Here is a 21485-nt window from a genome sequence, read left to right as displayed (position 1 = left end):
GTCCCTGCAACCTCTGCCTCCCGGGTTCAAGTGATTCTCTTGCCTCAGCCTCCTGTGTAACTGGGACTGCAGGCATGCGCCACCATGCCCGGCTAATTTTTGCTTTTTTTTTTTTTTTCTTTTTTGAGACGGACTGTCACTCTTGTTGTCCAGGCTGGAGTGCAATGGCATGATCTCAGTTCACCACAACCTCCGCCTCCCGGGTTCAAGCGATTCTCCTGCCTCACCTTCCCGAGTAGCTGGGATTACAGGCATGCATTACCACACCCGGCTAATTTTGTATTTTTAGTAGAGACAGGGTTTCTCCATGCTGCTCAGGCTGGTCTCGAACTCCCAACCTCAGGTGATCCACCCAGCCCAGCCTCCCAAAGTGCTGAGATTCCTGGTGTGAGCCACTGTGCCAGGCCCTAATTTTTGCATTTTTAGTGGAGACGGGGTTTTGCCATGTTGGCCAGGCTGGTCTCAAACTCCTGACCTCAGGTGATCTGCCCGCCTCAACCTCCCAGAGTGCTGGGATTACAGGCGTGAGCCACCGCAGCCGGACTGTTTATCTGTTCTGAGACAGAGTCTTGCTCTGTCACCCAGGCTGGAGTGCAGTGGTGTGATTATAACTCACTGCAGCCTGAACTCCTGGGCTCAAGGGTTCCTTCCCATCTCTCAGTTCCCTGTGTATCTGAGACTACTACTACATGCCCAGCAATTTTTTTTTTGTAGCAATGGGACTTCCTTATGTTGCTCAGGCTGGTGTAGAATTCCTGGTCTCAAGTGATCTTCCCGCATCAGCCTCCAAAAGTATTGGGATTACAGGCGTGAGCCACTGCTCCAGGCCCACATTGAAGTTGAGTTCAATTTTCACTGGACTCTTTTGCATATTGCAATAGTATGTTACTGAGTAAAATCTGCCCTTACCTCTTTAGTATCTGGCTTTATCTCTGATATAGCTTTTTTGAATGTTTGAAATTTTCATAAGATTGGGATAAAAATTAAAACACACACACAAAAAATAGACACATGTACCAGCTATGTCAGAGTAACTGGTATTGGGCTTTCCTCCTCCCTATAAACAAGTAGAAAACTGGGGCTGGCTGCGGTGACTCACACCTGTAATCCCAGCACTTTGGGAGGCCGAGGTGGGTGGATTACCTGAGGTCAGAAGTTTGAGACCAGCCTGACCAACATGGTGAAACCCCGTCTCTAGTAAAAATACAAAAATAATAGCCGGGCGTGGTGACTCATGCCTGTAATCCCAGCACTTCAGGAAGCCGAGGCGGGCGGATCACAAGGTCAGGAGTTCGAGATCAGCCTGGCCAATATGGTGAAACCCCGTCTTTACTAAAAAATACAAAAATTATCCGGGCATGGTGACAGGCGCCTATAGTCCCAGCTACTCGGGAGGCTGAGACAGCAGAATCGCTTGAACCCGAGAGGCGGAGGTTGCAGTGAGCCAAGATCACGCCATTGCACTCCAGCCTGGGCGACAGAGCAAGACTCCATCTCAAAAAAATAAATAAATAAAATAAATACAAAAATTAGCCGGGCGTGGTGGCTCATGCCTGTAATCCCAGCACTTTGGGAGGCCGAGGCGGGTGGATCACGAGGTTAGGAGATCGAGACCATCCTGGCTAACACGGTGAAACCCCATCTCTACTAAAAATACAAAAAATTAGCCGGGCACGGTGGTGGGCACCTGTAGTCCCAGCTACTTGGGAGGCTGAGGCAGGAGAATGGTGTGAACCTGGGAGGAGGAGCTTGCAATGAGCTGAGATTGCACAACTGCAGTCCGGCCTGGGTGAAAGAGCAAGACTCCGTCTCAAAAAAAAAAAAAAAAAAAAAATTAGCCAAATGTGGTGGTGTGCACCTGTAGTCCCAGCTACTCGGGAGACTGAGACAGGAGAATCACTTGAACCCAGGAGGCAGAGGTTGCAGTGAGCCAAGATTGCGCCACTATACTCTAGCCTGAGTGACAGAGCGAGACTCTGTCTCAAAAAAACAAACAAACAAAAAATAAAAAATAGAAAACTGGATAAATATCTGAAATGGCTGTTTTTAGACAGGAGGCAACAGGCAGCACAGGACCTGGATCCTGGGGACAAGAGAAACAGGCCTTTTGCCTGGAGAGCCTTTCCAGGCCGTGGCATACGAAGATGGTGTCTATGAGACCACAGCAAACTTGCTGACTTGAGGGGACAGAAAAAGGATTCAGGGGAACTGAGGGAGCTAGAATGTCTGGGGCAGAATACAAGAGAGTAGGGAGCTACACAATGAAAGAGCTGCAGAAATCCAGATAGGGACCCCCTTGAGTCTTTGGCTTATTAATTTTTTTTTTTTTTTCAGATAGAGTTTCACTCTGTTGCCAAGGCTGGAATGCAGTGGCAGGATCTCCGCTCACTGTAACCTCTGCTTCCTGGGTTCAAGTGATTCTCTTGCCTCAGCCTCCTGAGTAGCTGGGCTTACAGGCGTGTACCACCACGCCTGGCTAATTTTTGTGTTGTTATTTGTTTGTTTGTTTTGAGACTGAGTCTCTCTCTCTCTGTCACCCAAACTGGAGTGCATTGGCATGATCTTGGCTCACTGCAACCTCCGCCTCCTGGGTTCAAGTGATTCTCCTGCCTCAGCCTCCCAAGTAGTTGGGACTATAGGCGCACACCACCGTGCCCAGCTAATTTTTGTATTTTTAAGTAGAGAGGGGGTTTTATCATGTTTGCCAGGCTGGTCTGGAACTCCTGACCTCAAGTGATACGCCCACCTCGGCCTTTCAAAGTGCTGGGATTACAGGCATAAGCCACTGTGCCCTGCCTTAATTTTTGTGTTTTTATTAGAGACTGGGTTTCCCCATGTTGGCCAGGCTGGTCTTGAACTCCTGGCCTCAAGCAATCCACTTGCCTTGGCCTCCCAAAGTGCTGGGATTAGGGGCGTGAGCCACCACGCCTGGCCTGGCTTATTAAATTAAATAAGCAAGAGGCCACTGGCCTGTGGCTGTCTCCATACTTCAAATTCCTACATATTGAACTGTGACCTAACTTAGTCCATAAAGGAATTTAAACCTAATTTAGGAGTATATATTTTGTAACAGATAATCACGTTTCAGCCAATCATAAGCAGCCAAGCTTCAGTCAATCACAGGCAGCCAACTGATGAGACCATGTCCATATAAGACAAACCCTTAGGTTACTTCTGTAGTTTACTTCTATTTTCTGTCTATACTCACTACCCATGTTGCAGAGGGGAGCTCTCTGAACCTCTTCTGCTTTGGAGTGCTGCCCAATTTATGAATTGTTCTTTGCTCAAATAAAGTCTGTTAAGTTTAATTTGCCTGAAGTTTTTCTTTTAAGAGGCTGAATACTAAGCTATAAAACTGTAGGGTGAAATTCAGTAATACCAGGAAAAAAAACGAACAAAAAAACAAAAACCCTGCAAGCTATTCTAGTTGTAAACTGAAAAGTTCCCAGAGCTCACATTAGCCAGCAGTGGAGAGACTCTATAAGATAACCAAAGCATCCAGTAGAGATCCCAGAAGTGTCATACCCCAATAACAGGGTAGAGCCCTAGAGCAGTGCTTCTGAGAGTGTGACTCACATGACCCCGTGGGTTCACAGAACATTTCCAGGAGGTCTTCAAAATCAAAAGTAATTTTATAATCGTACTGTCAAAGTCACAATAAAGATGAAGGAACGAATCTCTTAAATTTAACATCTTATTTGGGAAGCAAGAATTGCAATTTGGGGCACATACAGGCTGGGTGGTTTTCAGTATGTCCAAAAAACACAGAGAGGTTTGGGGGTTTTATAAACAAGATAAATGTTATGTGTTGATTTTAAAGAAATTTCATTACGCTGGGCACGGTGGCGCTCACGCCTGTAATCCCAGCACTTTGGGAGGCTGAGGCGGGCGGATCACGAGGCCAGGAGATCGCGACCACCCTGGCTAACATGGTGAAACCCCATTTCCACTAAAAATACAAAAAATTAGCCAGGTGTGATGGTGGGCGCCTGTAGTCCCAGCTACTTGGGATGCTGAGGCAGGAGAATGGCGTGAACCTGGGAGGCGGAGCTTGCATTGAGCCGAGATCATGCCACTGCACTCCAGCATGGGTGACAGAGCGAGACTCCGTCTCAAAAAAAAAAAAAAATCATTGATATTAATAAAGTTTCAGGGAGCTGACAAGATCCAATTAGTGAGCAAATGTGGTGGGAAAATTAGCCTTAGAGAGGCAGCAGGTTGTTTTGGCAGCTATGAGATAAGAGTGGCCTCAACTTACAACAGGCAGTTTATTCAGCAGCTGGACGTACAGAGAACTACATTTTTGGAGCAATGTTATGTGCCCCTGAGTGCTTTTTCCCTCTGGTCTCTTCACTCTGTTTTGTTGAATATGACAAGAATGTCTCAATTAGTATGATCAACTTTCACAAAATCAAGATGGAATTTGCCTTTTCACTGGTTGACATCTGCTCTGACAGGTACAAAAGAAATTAAGAAGGCTGAGCATGGTGGCTCAGCCTGTAATCCCAGCCTTTGGGGAGGCTGAGGGCGGGCGGATCACCTGAGGTCAGGAGTTTGAGCCTAGCCTGGCCAATATGGTGAAACCCCATCTCTACTAAAAATGCAAAAGTTAGCTGGGCTTGGTGGCGCGTGCCTGTAATCCCAGCTACTCGGGAAGCTGACGCAGGAGAATTGCTTGAACCTGGAAGCAGAGGCTGCAGTGAGCTGAGAACGTGCCATTGTACTCTAGCCTGATGAACAGAGAAAGACCTTGTCTCAAAAAAAAAAAAAAGAAAAGAAAAGAAATTGAAACTGCCAGTTCCTTGGTATTAATCAAGAATCAAAGAAGTGAATGCAAGTCTCCATTGTATTCTTCACCAACACATGATCACAGTTTTTAGTTTGAATTAAGAGAGTCCTGTGATGAAATAATAAAACTTGGGCCAGGCGTGGTGGCTCACACCTGTAATCTTAGCACTTTGGGAGGCTGAGGTGGGTGGATCATGAGGTCAGGAGATTGAGACCATCCTGGCCAACATGGTGAAACCCCATGTCTACTAAAAATACAAAAATTAGCCAGGTGTGGTGGTGCCTGCCTGTAGTCCTATCTACTCAGGAGGCTGAGGCAGGAGAATCACCACTTGAACCTGGGAGGTGGAGGTTGCGGCGAGCCAAGATTGCGCCACTGCACTCCAGCCTGGGCGACAGAGTGAGACTCCGTCTCAAAAAAAAAACAAAAAACAAAAAAGGCTTGGTGTGGTGGCTCACGCCGGTAATCCCAGCACTTTGGCAGGCCAAGACGGGTGGATCACCTGAGGTCGGGAGCTCGAGACCAGCCTGACCAACATGGAGAAACCCCGTCTCTACTAAAAATACAAAATTAACCAGGCATGGTGGCACATGCCTGTAGTCCCAGCTACTCAGGGAGGCTGAAGCAGGAGAATCGCTTGAACCCGGAAGGCAGAGGCTGCGGTGAGCTGAGATCATGCCACTGGACTCCAGCCTGGGCAACAAGAGTGAAACTCCGCCTCAAAAAAATAATAGTAATAATAAAACTTGGTAATTTCCAATGTTACAACTTTGTAACATTGAGTATGCACACACACACACATATACGTGTGTGTGTGTGTGTGTGTATATATATGTATATGTATAGTGTAATGAAATGGGAAGTAGATATGAAGCATTTTTGCTGCATACCAAAGTAGATAGTTGTCAGTCGGGCGCAGTGGCTAACGCCTGTAATCTCAGCACTTTGGGAGGCTGAGGCAGGCAGATCACTTGAGATCAGGAGTTCAAGACTAGCCTAGCCAACATGGTGAAACCCCATCTCTACTGAACAAAATAAGTTGTATGCACTGTAGTCCCAGCTACTCCAGAGGCTGAGGCAGGAGAATCACTTGAACCTGGGAGGGAGAGGTTGCAGTGAGCCGAGATCGCACCACTGCACTCCAGCCTGGGGGACAGAGCAAGACTCAGTCTCAAAAAAAAAAGTTAGATAGTTGTCTTGAGGAAATTACTTACGTAATTATTTGAATTGCAAGCTGAACTAACTGCTTTCTTCATGAAACACCATTTTTACTTGAAAGAGTGGCTGACAGACAAACTATGGTTAAATAGAATTGGGTGTTTGGTAGATACATTCTTTAACCAGGAGAACCTTGTCACTTCAAGAAAAACTATTGACAGTATTTGTTGCCAATTATAAAAATTTTAACTTTCAAGCAAAAATTGGAATTTTGGAAAACTTGTGTTTGCTACTTTGAGCTTGACAGTTTTCCAATATTTCAAGAATTTTCTGGGCTGGGCACGGTAGCTTACGCCTATAATCCTAGCACTTTAAGAGGCCAATGTGGGAGGATGGCTTGAGACTAAGAGTTCAAGTCCAGCCTAGGCAACAAAGTGAGACCCCATCTCTACAAAAAATAACAAAATAAGCTGAGCACAGTGCTGTGCGCCTGTAGTTTCAGCTATAGGCAACGCTGAGACAAGAGGCTGAGGTGGAAGGATCACTTGATCCATGGTATTGGAGGCTGCAGTGAGCTATGATAGTGCCACTGCACTCCATCCTGGGGGACAGAGCAAGACCCTATGTCTAAATTTAAAAAAAAATTATGCTGTACTAAAAAATAAAAAAAAATTCTGATGAGATCAATGGTGATATTAACATGTGAATTATTTGTTGTTATTATATAATGTGGTTTTATATATGTATATATTTTTTGAGACGGAGTCTTGCTCTGTTGCCCAGGCTGGAGTGCAGTGGTGCGATCTTGGCTCACTGCAACCTCCTCCTCCCAAGTTTAAGTGATTCTTCTGCCTCAGCCTCCCGGGTAGCTTGGACTACAGGCACATGACACTGCACCTGGCTAATTTTAGTAGAGACAGGGTTTTGCCATGTTAGCCAGGCTGGTCTTGAACTCCTGACCTCAGGTGATCCACCTGCCTCGGCCTTCCAGAGTGCTGGGATTACAGGAGTGAGCCACTGCACCCAGCCTATAATGTGGTTTTATTTGTTCTTATTGGGCAGACGGTCCTGAACTTATGATGGTTCAACTTAAGATTTTTCCACTTTATAATGGTGTGAAAGCAATGTTCATTCAGTAGAAACCCTAATTTAAATACCCATACAGCCATTCTGTTTCCACTTTCATTACAGTATTCTATAAATCACATGAGACATTCAACACTTTATTGTAAAATAAGCTTTGTGTTAGATGATTTTGCCCAAGTGTAGGCTAAGGTAAGTGTTTTGAACATGTTTAATGTAGGCTAATCAAGCTATGTGTTTTCTAGGTTAGGTGTATTAAATGCATTTTTGACTTACAGTATTTTCATATATATTTTATATTTCAGGCATGAGCCACCACACCTCACCAAATTTACAATAGTTTCCGTTTATAATGGGTTTATGGGAGTGTAGCTGCATCCTAATGCAATCAAGGAGCATTTGTATAATGCAGTGTCAACATTTTGGAAGATCCACATCACTCAGTGAACCAATATAAACTTTTTTTTTTTTTTTGAGACAGAGTTTCACTCTTGTTGCTCAGGTTGGAGTGCAATGGTGTGATCTTGGCTCATGGAAACCTGTGCCTCCTGGGTTCAAGTGATTATCCTGCCTCAGCCTCTGGAGTAGCTGGGATTACACGCATGCGCCACCACGCCTGGCTCATTTTGTATTTTTAGTAGAGACAGAGTTTCTCCATGTTGATCAGGCTGGTCTCAAATTCCTGACCTCAGGTGATATGCCCGCCTTAGCCTTCAAAGTGCTGGGATTACAGGTGTGAGCCACCTTGCCCAGCCCATCTGGCTTATTTTTAATTTTTTTAGTGGTGTGGTGGGGTTTTTTGTTTGTTTTGTTTGTTGTTGTTGGTTTTTTTTTTTTTAGATGGCATCTTGCTCTGTCTCCCAGGCTGGAGTGCAGTGGTGTGATCTCGGCTCACTGCAACCTCTGCCCCCTGGGTCCAAGCGATTCTCCTGCCTCAGCCTCCCGAGTAGCTGAGATTACAGGCATGCACCACCACGCCTGGCTAATTTTTGTATTTTTAGTAGAGACAGGGTTTCTCCATGTTGGTCAGGCTGGTCTCGAACTCTCAACCTCAGGTGATCTGCCCACCTTGGCCTCCCAAAGTGCTGGGATTACAGGCATGAGCCACTGTGCCTGGCCAATATTTTCAAATATTACAAAATCATGCAAGAGTAAAAGATCCATGCAAGGTCACATCACTTTGGGAGGGCAAGCCTGGGCAATATGGCAAAAATCCATCTCTACAAAACATTCAAACATTAAAGAGGTGTGGTGGTGCACACCTATAGTCCCAGCTACTGGGGCTGAAGTGAGAGGAACACTTGAGCCTGGGAGGTAAAGGCCACAGTGAGCCGAGATCGTGCCACTGTACTCCAGCCTGAGGAACCCTGTCTCAAAAAAAAGAAGTATATATGTATGTATCCACATATGTATAAGGCTAGATTTTCTTCATATAGTTCACCCATAACATTTTGCTGAAGTTTGAACACAAGCAGGTATGACAATCCAGTAGTTTTCTAGTAGGCCAGGCATTTAAAAGAATTTGCAAAATGTAAAACAGTTAAATATGGTTTACTAAATTTTGTTTTGGAAAATGTGATTGTTTTTTACAAAAAAGATGCAAGGTGACACCCATTTATCATTGAATCCCTTCCTTCCTTCATTTCTTTTCTTATCTTTCCCTCCCTCCCTCCTTTCCTCCCTCCCTCCTTTCTTTCTTTCCTTTCCTTTCCCTTTTCTTTTCTTTTCTTTTTTCTTTTCTCTCTTCTCTCTCTCCTCTCTCTCTCTTCTCTCTTTTCTCTCTCAGAGTCTGGCTCCATCACCCAGGCTGGAGTGCAGTGGCACATTCTCGGCTCACTGCAACCTCCACCTCCTGGGTTCAAGAGATTCTCACAGGCCAGGCACGGTGGCTCACTCGTGTAATCCTAGCACTTTGGGAGGCCAAGGTGGGCAGATCACCTGGGTCAGGAGTTCGAGACCAGCCTGGCCAACATGGTGAAACCCCATCTCTACTGAAAATACAAACATTAGCCAGGCATGGTGATGCGCGCCTATAAACCTAGCTACTCGGGAGGCCGAGTCAGGAGAATCCCTTGAACCTGGGAGGCAGAGGTTGCAGTGAGCCGTGATCATGCCACTGCATTCCAGCCTGGGTGACAGAATGAGACTCTGTCTCAAAACACACACACACACACACACACACACAAAATTAGCCAGGTGTAGTGGTACATGCCTGTAATCTCAGGTACTCAGGAGGCTGAAGCAGGAGAATTGCTTGAACTCAAGAGGTGGAGGTTGCAGTGAGCTGAGATTGCACCACTGTACTCCGACCTCGGTGACAGAGTGAGACCCTGTCTCAAAAAAAAAAAAAAAGCAGAAGAAGATCTGTAAGTCACATCTCAACCTGACTAAAATTTGGCTGGGGGCAGTGGCTCACACTTGAAATCCCAGTACTTTGTGGGGCCAAGGTGGGGGGATAGCTTGAGCCCAGGAGTTCGAGACCAGCCTGGGCAACATAGCAAGACCTCCCCACGACTCTTTTATTTTTATTTTTTTATTTTTTATTTACTTTTGTTGTTGTTGAGATGGAGTCTCGCTCTGTCACCCAGGCTGGAGTGCAGTGGTGCGACCTCAGCTTTGTGCATCTTCTGCCTCCCGGGTTCAAGCACTTCTCCTGCCTCAGCCTCCCGAGAACCTGGGATTTCGGGCGTGTGCCTGGCTAATTTTTGTATTTTTAGTAGAGATGGGGTTTCACCATATTGGCCAGGCTGGTCTCGAACTCCTGACCTTAGGTGATTTGCCCACCTGGGCCTCCCAAAGTGCTGGGATTACAGGCATGAGCCACCATGCCCGGTTTTATTTTTATCTTCAAAAAAGATAAACCTAACTGAATTTTAACAATGACTTAATCATGGCACAGGAGTAAGAAATGATGTGTGCTGTGTACTTCCTCATCACGTCATAAAGGAAAAGATTGATAGATTTGATTACATAATAATTAAAAAATTTTGGCCGGGCGCAGTGGCTCAAGCCTGTAATCCCAGCACTTTGGGAGGCCGAGGCGGGTGGATCACGAGGTCAGGAGATCGAGACCATCCTGGCTAACACGGTGAAACCCCATCTCTACTAAAAATATTTTAAAAAATTAGCCAGGTGTGGTGGCGGGCACCTGTAGTCCCAGCTACTCGGGCGGCTGAGGCAGGAGAATGGCATGAACCCAGGAGGCGGAGGTTGCAGTGAGCTGAGATCGCGCCATTGCATTCCAGCCTGGGGGACAGAGCAAGACTCCGTCTCAAAAAAAAAAAAAAAAAAAAAAAAAAATTTTTAGTCTACTCTGGGCACACTGCCTATAGGGGAGCCTGCTCCACAAGCAGCAGTCCTTCTCTGGGTGCTCTACACTGCCAATTCATTAAAAGTTGCTGTTTAAAAAAACAAAACTGGGGCCAGACACAGTGGTTCACGCCTGTAATCCCAGCACTTTGGGAGGCCGAGGCAGGTGGATCACAAGGTCATAAGGTCGAGACCATCCTGGCCAACGTGGTGAAACCCCATCTCTACTAAAAATACAAAAATTATGGGGGGGCGTGGTGGCGTATGCCTGTAATCCCAGCTATTTGGGAGGCTGATGCAGGAGAATCGCTTGAACCTGGGAGGCAGAGGTTGTGGTGAGCCGAGATCACGCCATTGCACTCCAGCCTGGGCGACAGAGCAAGACTCTGTCTCAAAAAAACAAAACAAAACAAAAAACTTGCCAGGCGCAGTGGCTTATGCCTGTAGTCCCAGCTGCTTGGGAGGTTGAGGCAGGAGAATTGCTAGAACCCAGGAGGCAGAGGTTGCAGTGAGCCGAGATTGCGCCACTGCACTCCAGCCTGGGCAACAAGAGTGAGACTCCATCTCAAAACAAACAAATGGTGGGGAGGTATTATGCATGGACTGGCTTTAAAAACCCTGCTTTTGCTGGATACAGTGGCTCAGGCCTGTAATCCCAGTACTTTGGGAGGCCGAGGTGGGCGAATCACGAGGACAAGAGATCGAGACCGTCGTGGCCAACATGGGGTAACTCCGTCTCTACTAAAAATACAAAAAATTAGCTGGGCGTGGTGGCACACGGCTGTAGTCCCAGCTACTCGGGAGGCTGAGGCAGGAGAATCTCTTGAACCCGGGAGGTAGAGGTAGCAGTGAGCTGAGATCATGCCACTGTACTCCAACCTGGCAACAGAGCGAGACTCCGTCTCAAAACCAAGAACAAAAACAAACTCTGGTTTTACTTTGTGGGAGGTATAGTGAAAGGAGTACAGTCCTTGGAGTCAGAAGACCTGAATTCCACTCTGCTTTCCAATTACCTCTAATTTGACCATGGCCATAATAGGCTTCATTTTCCTCATTTGTAAAGTGATGACAAATTTGTCACTTATCAGATGGTCAAAGGATGAAAATGGTTAACATACTGAAATGAGCACTCTAAAACTATTGCTAGTAGGAATTAAATTGTACACGCTCTGTGAAAGGCAATTTGTCAATCATTATCAAAATTATTAAATAGCAGTTACCCCTTGATAGTGAAATTACAGGTGGTTTTGGTTTTATCCTAGTTTGTTTCTTCTAACAAGTAGAATAAGCATTTTTCAAATATTTATATGTACATGTATATATATATACACACACACATACATATATATATATATTTTTTTTTTTTAAACATTGTCTAGTTCTGTCACCCAGGCTTGAGTGCAGTGGTGCAATCTCAGCTCACTGCAACCTCCGCCTCTCAGGGTCAAGCAGTCTCTGACCTCAGCCTCCTGAGTAGCTAGGACTACAGGTGTCCACCATGCTTGGCTAATTTTTGTATTTTTTTTTGGCAGAGATGGGGTTTTGCTATGTTGCTCAGGCTGGTCTCGAACTCCTGGGCTTAAGCAATCTGCCTGCCTCAGCCTCTCAGTGCCAGGATTGTAGGTGTGAGCTGCCACACCCAGCCAATAGATATTTTGAAATATTTGAGGGCCAGATGTGGTGGCTCACGCTTGTAATCCCAGCACTTTGGGAGGCCAAGGCAGGCAGATCACCTGAGGTCAGGAGTTCAAGACCGGCCTGGCCAACATGCTGAAACCCCATCTCTACTAAAAATACAAAAAAAAAAAAAAAAAAAAGCCAGGCGCAGTGGCTCACGCCTGTAATCCTAGCACTTTGGGAGGCCGCACATCTGTAATCCTAGCACTTTGGGAGGCCGCACATCTGTAATCCTAGCACTTTGGGAGGCCGAGGTGGGTGGATCACCTGAGGTAAGGAGTTCGAGACCAAGCTGGCCAACATGGCGAAACCCCGTCTCTACTAAAAATACAAAAATTAGCCGGGCGTGGTAGCAGGCGCCTATAATCCCAGCTACTCAGGAGGCTGAAGCAGGAGAATTGCTTGAACCCAGGGGGCAGAGGTTGCTGTGAACCAAGATCGTGCCACTTCGCTCCAGCCTGGGCAAAAGAGTGAAACTCTGTCTCAAAAAACAAAAACAAAAAAATCAGCTGGATGTAGTGGCAGGTAGCTGTAATCCCAGCTAGTTGGGAGGCTGAGGCAAGTGAATTGCTTGAACCCAGGAGGTGGAGGTTGCAGTGAGCTGAGATTGCACCATTGGACTCCAGCCTGGGCACCAAGAGTGAAACTCTGTCTCAAAACAAAAAAAAAAGAAAAAGAAAAAGAAAAAAATATTTGAGATTTAGTCAAAACATTCCATTGGTGCTAACAAAATAGGCCTCATGTTGAATTATTTCAGTTTGGTGCTATATGACAATAGTGTTTGGTGTATTTCACATGTCTCTACAAATAATCTGCAAATATACAAATGATTTACAAATAGATTTTCGACATCATTTCTTGTTTTTTTTGAGGTAGAGTCTTGCTTTGTTGCCCAGGCTGGAGTGCAGTGGCATGATCTGGGCTCACTGCAACCTCCACCTCCAGGTTCAAGCGATTCTCTTGCCTCAGCCTCCCGAGTAGCTGGGATTACAGGTGTGAGCATCCACACCTGGCTAATTTTTGTATTTTTAGGAGAGACGGGGTTTCACCATGTTGGCCAGGCTGGTCTTGAACTCCTGACCTCAAGTGATCCGTCTGCCTTGGCCTCCCAAAGTGCTGGGATAATAGGCGTGAGCCACCATGCCCAGCCCATAATGTCTTCAATAAAGAAAATTTTTTATTTGTTTTTTGAGACAGACTCTCAGTCTGTCACCTAGGCTGGAGTGTAGTGGCTCAATCCTGGCTCACTGCAACCTCTTCCTCCCGGGTTTAAGTGATTCTCTTGACCTCAAGTGATTCACCTGCCTTGACCTCCCAAAGTGTTGGTATTATAGACGAGAGCCACTGTGCCCAGTCTATTAAAGATTAATTAGTAATAATATTGTCTTAATCCATTTTGTGCTGCTATAACATAATAACTGAGACTGGATAATTTATAATGAGCAGAAATCTAGTTCTCAGATTTCTTAAGACTGAGAAGTCCAAGATCAAGGCCCTGACATTTAGTGTCCAGTGAAGGCTGCATGCTGTGGGGAGGAGGAACACTCTGTCTTCACATGCACAAGGCAGAAGGGCAAGAGAGGACCAACTTCGCTGTCAAGCCCCTTTATAAGGGAACCTAATCCCATTAATGAGGAAGGAACCCTCCTGCCCCTTTTTAAAGGCCCACCTCTTAATACTATCACATTGGCAATACCTAAATTTTGGAGGATCCTCATTCAAACCATAGCAAATATGTAAAATGCTGTTTTGTCTTTGAAATTAGTCTTAGTTGTGTGATTTTCAATAGAAATCAGGCAAACAAATTTAAAAGGTATTTTTACTAAAATTACATGGAGCTAGGTACAGTGGTTCATGCCTGTAATCCAAAACTACTTAGGAGGCTAAACTGGGAGGATGGCTTGAGCGCAGGAGGTCAAAACTACAGTGAGCCATTATCACACCACTGCACTCCAGCCTGGGTGACAGAGTGAGATGCTGTCTCAAAAACAAAAACAAAAATAAAGTACATGCTACAACACGGATGCACCTTGAAAATATGGTAACTGTATTAAGACACACAAAAGGACAATTATATAATTCCACTTATATGAGGTATCTCAAATAGTCAAATGCCTAGACAGAAAGTAAAATAGTGGTTACCAGGGGCTGGAGGGAGGCGGTATTGTGAAGTTTTTGTTTAGTGGGTAGAGTTTCAGTTTGGGTTGAATTAAAAAGTTCTGGAGATGGATGGTGGTAATAGTTGCACAACAGTGTGAATGTACTTGTTGCCACTGAATTGTACGCTTAAAAATAGTTAAGATGGGCTGGGCGTGGTGGCTCACGCCTGTAATCCCAGTACTTTGGGAGGCTGAGGCGGGCAGATCACGAGGTCAAGAAATCGAGATCGTCCTGGCCAACATGGTGAAACCCCGTCTCTACTAAAAATACAGAAATTAGCTGGGCGTGGTGGTGCTTGCCTGTAGTCTCAGCTACTCAGGAGGCTGAGGCAGGAGAATAGCTTGAACCCGGGAGGCAGAGGTTGCAGTGAGCAGAGATCGCGCCATTGCACTCCTGGTGCAGCCTCGTGACAGAGCAAGATTCCGTCTCAAAAAAAAAAAAAAAAGTTGGTAAATTTTGTGTAATGTACATTTTAGCAAAGTAAGCAAAAATAATCCTATGTAATTTTATTAATTAATTTAATTTTTTTTGGAGAGGGAGTCTCCCTCTGTCACCCAGGCTGGAGTGCACCGACACGCCTCCCGTGTTGCAATTCTCCTGCCTCAGCCTCCAGAGTAGCTGGGATTACAGGCATGTGCCACCACGCCGAGCTAATTTTTGTATTTTTAGTAGAGACGAGGTTTCACCATGTTGGCCAGACTGGTCTCAAACGTCTGACCTCAAGTGATCTGCCCACCTTGGACTCCCAAAGTGCTGGGATTACAGGTATGAGCCACTGCGCCCAACCAAATTTTATTTATTGTGTAAGAGACAGGGTCTCACTCTGTTGCACCAGCTGGAGTGCAGTGGTGCCATCATAGCTCACTGCAGCCTTGACCTCCCAGGCTCAAGCAATTCTCCCACTTCAGCCTCTTGAGTACCTGGGATTACAGGTGTGAACTGTTACATCCACTTCAAGGTTTCAATTTTGAGGAAGTCCAGATTGTCTATTTTTCCTTTTGTTGCCCTTGTTTTTGGTGTCATAGCCGAATCATTGCCAAATCCAAGTCATGAAGATTTTGCCCTAGTTTTCTTCAGAGTTTTATAGTTTTAGCTCTTACATTTAGGCATTTGACACCTTTTGAGTTAATTGTGTATATGGTGTATGATAAGGGCCCAACTTCATTCTTTTGAACATGTATTTCCAGTTTTGCCAGCACCATTTGCTGAAAAAACTGGTCTTTCCCTAATGAATGGTCTTGACATCCTTGTTAAAAATCATTGACGGGGCCAGGCACAGTGGCTCACACCTGTAATCCCAGCACTTTGGGAGGCTGAGGTGGGCGGATCACCTAAGGTCAGAAGTTCGAGACCAGCCTGGCCAATGTGGTAAAACCCCGTCTCTACTAAAAATGCAAAAATTGGTTGGGCATGGTGGCACATGCCTGTAATCCCAGCTATTTGGGATGCTGAGGTAAGAGAATTGCTTGAACCCAGGAGATGGAGGTTGCAGTGATTCAAGATCAAGCCACTGCACTCCCACCTGGGTGACAGAGCCAGATTCCGTCCCAAAAAAAAAAAAAAAAAAAAAAAAAAATTGGTTGACCGTATATATATGAGGGTTTATTTCTGGGATCTCGATTCTATTCCATTGTCTGTACATCTGCTTTTATGCTCATATCACACTATTTTGATTTCTGTAGGTTTGTAGTATATTTTGAAATCAGGAGTTGTGAGACCTCCAACTTTGTTATTTTTCAAGATTGTTTTGACTTTTTAGGGTTTCCTGAAATTCCATATACTTTTTGTGTGTGTGTGGGTAACGGGAGTTTCACTCTTGTTGCCCAGGCTGGAGTGCAGTGGAGTGATCTCGGCTCACCACAACCTCCACCTCCTGGGTTCAAGCGATTTTCCTGCCTCAGCCTCCTGAGTAGCTGGAATTACAGGCATGCGCCACCATGCCCAGCTAGTTTTTGTATTTTTAGTAGAGATAGGGTTTCTCCATGTTGGTCAGGCTGGTCTCGACCAACTCCTGAGCTCAGATGATCTGCCCGCCTCAGGCTCCCAAAGTACTGGGATTACAGGTGTGAGCCATTGTGCCCTTAAACCTTCCAATCTATGAACATGGAATGTCTTTCCCTTTATTTATTTTTATTTTTATTTCTGAGTCAGGATCTTGCTGTCTCACCAGGCTAGAGTGCAGTGGCCTGATCACAGCTTACTGCAGCCTTAACCTCCTGGGTTTAAGAGATCCTCCTACTGCAGCCTCCTGAGTACTGGGACTTCAGGCGCATGCCACCATGCCCGGCTAATTTTTTTCTAGTTTTTGTAGAGATGGGGGGCCAGGTCTCACTTTTTTTTCCCCCAGCACTTTGGGAGGCCAAGGTGCAGATTGCCTGAGTCCAGGAGTTCAAGACCCACCTGGGCAACATGGCAAAACTTGTCTCTACCAAAATACAAAAATTCCCCGAGTGTGGTGGTGCACATCTGAAGTCCCAGCTACTTGGGAAGCTGAGACAGGAGGATTGCTTGAGTCTGGGAGTGGGAGGTTGCAGTGAGCTGAGATCATGTCAGTGCGCTCCAGCCTGGGTGACAGAGTGAGACCCCATCTCAAAAAATTAAAAAAAAAAAACAAAAACAATTTTTTTTTATCTTTCAGCAATGTTTTGTAGTTAACAGGTGCAAGTCTTTTTTTTTTTTTTTGCCTTTTTTGTCAAGTGTATTTTTTTTTTTTTTTTTTTTTGAGATGGAGTTTTGCTCTGTTGCCCAGGCTGGAGTGCAGTGATGTGATCTCGGCCCACTGCAACCTCCACCTCCCTAGTTCAAGCAATTCTTCTGCCTCAGCCTCCCAAGTGTAGCTGGGATTACAGGCGTGTGCCACCACGCCCAGCTAATTTTTTGTATTTTTAATAGAGACGGGGTTTCACCATGTTGGCCAGGCTGGTCTCGAACTTGAACTCCTGACCTCAGGTGATCTGCCTGCCTGGACCTCCCAAAGTGCTGGGATTACGGATGTGATCCACCGCGCCCAGCCTTAGGGTTGTCTTTTGAAAACAAATGTTTTTCTCTTCTTTTTTGTTTTTTATTTTTTGATACGGAGTCTTGCTCTGTTCCTCAGGCTGGAGTGCAGTGGCCCAATCTCAGCCCACTGCAACCACCGCCTCCTCTGTTCAAGGGATTCTCCTGCCTCAGCTTCCCAAGTAGCTTGGATTACAGGTGTGTATCAGCATGCCTGGCTAATTTTGTACATTTTTATAGAGATGGGGGCAGGTCTTGCTATGTTGCCCAGGTTGGTCCCAAACTCCTGGCCTCAAGTGATCCTCCTGACTTGGCCTTCCAAAGTTCTAGGATTACAGGCATGAGCCACATCACCTGACCATTTTTTTATTTTATTATTTTTCTTTTTTAGAGATGGGGATCTCACTATGTTGACCAAGCTGGCGTTGAACTCCTGGCCTCAAGTGATGCTCCCATCTCAGTCTCCCGAAGTGCTGGGATTACAGGCATGAGCCACTGTGCCCGGCCTTTGTTTTTGTCAAGTTTTTGAGTTGTAAGAGTTCTTTATATACTCGATATTAAGCAAGACCCTGTCTCTTAAAAAAAAAAAAAATGATACGGCCAAGCGCAGTGGCTCATGCCTGTAATCCCAGCATTTTGGGAGGCCGAGGCGGGTGAATCACCAGAGGACAGAAGTTCGAGACCAGCCTGGACAACCCGGTGAAACCCCGTCTCTACTAAAAATACAAAATTAGCCGGGTGTGGTGGCGCATGCCTGTGATCCCAGCAACTTGGGAGGCTGAGGCAGGGAGAATTGCTTGAATTTGGGAGGCAGAGGTTGCAGTGAGCCGAGATCATGTCACTGTACTCCAGCGTTGGACAACAAGATGGAAACTCCATCTCAAAAAAAAAGAGCTATTAGTCCCTTACCAGATATATGATTGGCAAATATTTTCTTACATTCTGTAGGTTGTCTTGTCTTGATACTGTACCTCATTCTTTTTATGCTCTTTTGTTTTTTGTTCTTACTGTTCCATCTTTTATTTGTGTAAGCACTTTAAGTAATATTATTTTGCATGCTATATAATCATTCAAGTGCCTGAAATCCAACTCACCCTCTTTTTTCCTATTGACTCTTCCTCATGACGGATTATTTCTTTATATATTTTGTAACTTTTGTTTGACTGGTCTTAAATTATGAAAATTGAGAAAGATTCTTTGCTTGGTGAAACTTTGGTCAGGCTCCTAAACCTCCTCTTAGGCCCATCTGTGTGCTTCCTCGTAAAATCCAGTTTTAGCAAAGAACCTTGCTGAGTCAATTTAGCAAGAATTTCCCGCACTTAAGATCCTCATCCTTCACCCTCCCCCAGGGGTCTGGTCACCCTGGCCTGTCTTCTGCAAGAATTCCGGTAGGTTGGTCTAGACAGAATCTCCCTCATCCCGATGTTTCCTCTTAGTGATTTTTCATTCACTAACTCCTGCCTTGCTCTTTGGTTCTAAATTCCCGCTTGCCTGTGCTGTATTCAGAATTTAGCCCAATCTTTCCAACTGCAGTAGTTGGACCCCACTGCAGTAGTTCCTGTACTGATCTCCATAGTCCTGAGGGTCCTGAGTAAAGTCTTCCTGATGTACTTTTTTAAATTTATTTTTATTTTTATTTTTTTTGACAGAGTCTTGCTCTGTCGCCCAGGCTGGAGTGCAGTGGCGCAATCCGGCTCACTGCAACCTCCGCCTCCCAGGTTCACATGATTCTCCTGCCTCAGCCTCCCGAGTAGCTGGGACTACAGGTGCCCGCCACCACGGCTGGCTAATTTTTTGTATTTTTAGTAGAGACAGGGTTTTGCCATGTTGGCCAGGCTGGTCTTGAACTCCTGACCTCAAGTGATCCGCCCACCTGGACCTCCCAAAGTGCTGGGATTATAGGCGTGAGCCACCGCGCCAGGCCATCTGATGTACTTTAACAAATATCACTGAAACATTTTTCTTTCCTGCCAGTGGGGTAGTGTCTCTGCATTCTTTTTTTTTTTTTTTTTCTTGAGACGGAGTTTCACTCTTGTTGCCCAGGCTGGTGTGCAATGGCATGATCTCGGCTCACCTCAACCTCCATCTCCTGGGTTCAAGCAATTCTCCTGCTTCAGCCTCCTGAATAGCTGGGATTGCAGGCATGCGCCACCACGCCCAGCTAATTTTGTATTTTTAGTAGAGATGGAGTTTCTCCATGTTGGTCAGGCTGGTCTCGAACTCCTGACCTTGTGATCTGCTTGCCTCGGCCTCCCAAAGTGCTGGGATTACAGGAGTGAACCACCGCGCCCAGCCTCTGCATTCATTTTTTAATCACCAGTCATAATTTTTTCTTTCACAGAATACATATCTTAAACTTGGAAGGAATCTGCTGCATTTCCCTATAGAGTATTTTGTTTTGTTTTGCTAGAGACAAAAGCAGTTACTGGGGCTCATAACACAATACCCCTAAGTATGGCACATTGGCATTCTGGTTGTTTTTTAGCTGAAGGAGGCAGGAGTGCCTCAGAAGCCAGATGATCTCTCTCTGACCTTCTCCCGCCCTCTCTATCCTCCCACTTGCCTACCTCCCCACTGCCCGACCCCACTACTTCTCCCCTAAAGCAAGCCATGAAATTGAGAAAGATTACTCTCTGACTTACTTCTTCTGAAAGTAGGTCATAGACCCTTATGTGACATGGGTCCTGCCTGAGGGAATGCTACACAAAGACACAAAGAATCTGGACAAACGGGTTATGCTGAGTTCCCCCAAGCAAACACACATTTTTCCCTGGGTCTTTCTCTGTCATTCAAGCCAGAGTGCTGTCATGCAATCCTAGTTGACTGCAGCCTGGACCTCCTGGGCTCAAGCTATCCTCCCACCTCAGCCTCCTTAGTAGCTAGGACTACAGGTACATGCCACTGTGCCTGCTAATTTAAAAAAAAAAAAAAATTTTTGGCCAGGTGCGGTGGCTCACACCTGTAATCCCAGCACTTTGGGAGGCCGAGGCAGGCAGATCACCCAAGGTCAGGAGTTTGAGACCAACCTGACCAACATGGAGAAGCCCTGTCTCTACTAAAAATACAAAAATTAGCCAAGCATGGTGGCTCATGCCTGTAGTCCCAGCTACTCAGGAAGCTGAGGCAGAGACTTACTTAAACCCAGGAGGCAGAAGTTGCAGTGAGTTGAGATTGTGCCACTGCACTCCAGCCTGGATGACAGAGCAAGACTCTGAAGAAAAAAAAAAAAACAACTCAGAGGAACACATTTATTATAAATAGGTATTTTATTTATAAAGAACATTTTGAAGGATACAGATGAACAGCCAGATAAAGTACATATGGCAAAGTACTGGGGAATGGGTGGGAAGCTGCCATGCTGTCTCTGAGCATGCCATTCTCCTAGCACCTCTGTGTTCAGCAACTTGGATGTTCATCAAATCTCATAGTTCAGGAGGTTTTTGTTTTTTGTTTTTTGTTTTTTGAGATGGAGTCTCGCTCTGTCGCCCAGGCTGGAGTGCAGTGAGTGGCGTGATCTTGGTTCACTGAGACCTCCACCTCCCAGGTTCAAGTGATTCTCCTGCCTCAGCCTCCCAAGTAGCTGGGATTACAGGCATCTGCCAACATGCCCAGCTAATTTTGTATTTTTTTAGTAGAGACAGGGTTTCACCATGTCAGGCTGGTCTGGAACTCCTGACCTCAGGTGATCCACCCACCTTGGCCTCCCAAAGTGCTGGGATTACAAGCACAAGCCACCGCGCCCAGCCCTTTGAGGAGTTTTTATAGGGCTTAATCTCTAGCTTTCCCCACCACTCCTTTCTGGATGTTCCTGGTGTTGACCTAAAGGAAGAAGCTGAGGCAAAATTAATATAAGTAGAGAGTTTATTTGGGCCAAGCTTAAAGCTTGCAACCTAGGAGCACAGATTCAAGTTGCCCTGAATATACACTCTGATGAGAAGCAGTTGCAAGTAGATTTTTAAACACAAAAAAGGGGGACAGGGAGTGGGCTTATACAAAGTTGTTTGTAAAGCCTAGGTGCAGTGATTTACACCTGTAATCCCAGCACTTTGGGAGGCCAAGGCGGGTGGATCTCTTGAGGTTAGGAGTTCTAGACCAGCCTGGCCAACATGGTGAAACCCTGTCTCTAGTAAAAATACAGGAAAGTTAGCCAGGTGTGGTGGCACATGTCTGTAGTTCTAGCTATTCGGGAGGCTGAGGCAGGAGAATCATTTGAGCCAGGGAGGTGGAGGTTGCAGTAAGCCGAGATTGCACCACTGCACTCCAGCTTGGGGGACAGAGTAAGACTCTGTCTCAAAAAAAAAAAAAAAAAGAA

The 21485-nt window shown here is 45.7% G+C and overlaps 1 protein-coding gene across 5 annotated transcripts in view; it reads left to right on the top strand.

Annotated features, from left to right (window-relative positions):
* Window positions 1-21485, top strand: part of ZMYM5 (zinc finger MYM-type containing 5) — a 70677-nt gene extending 49192 nt beyond the window's left edge. For all 5 annotated transcript variants that reach the window (XM_003833000.6, XM_008958493.6, XM_063595898.1 and 2 more), the window contains one exon: window positions 1-21485. This exon is cut by the window's left edge and continues 10771 nt beyond it. The gene's annotated coding sequence lies outside the window, so the exon portion shown is untranslated.

The sequence above is a fragment of the Pan paniscus genome, chromosome 14 (assembly GCF_029289425.2).
Source record: "Pan paniscus chromosome 14, NHGRI_mPanPan1-v2.0_pri, whole genome shotgun sequence".
NCBI classification, from domain to species: Eukaryota; Metazoa; Chordata; class Mammalia; order Primates; family Hominidae; genus Pan; species Pan paniscus.
The sequence above is the reverse complement of the archived record's forward strand: the minus strand, read 5'-3'. Positions and strand labels throughout refer to the sequence as shown.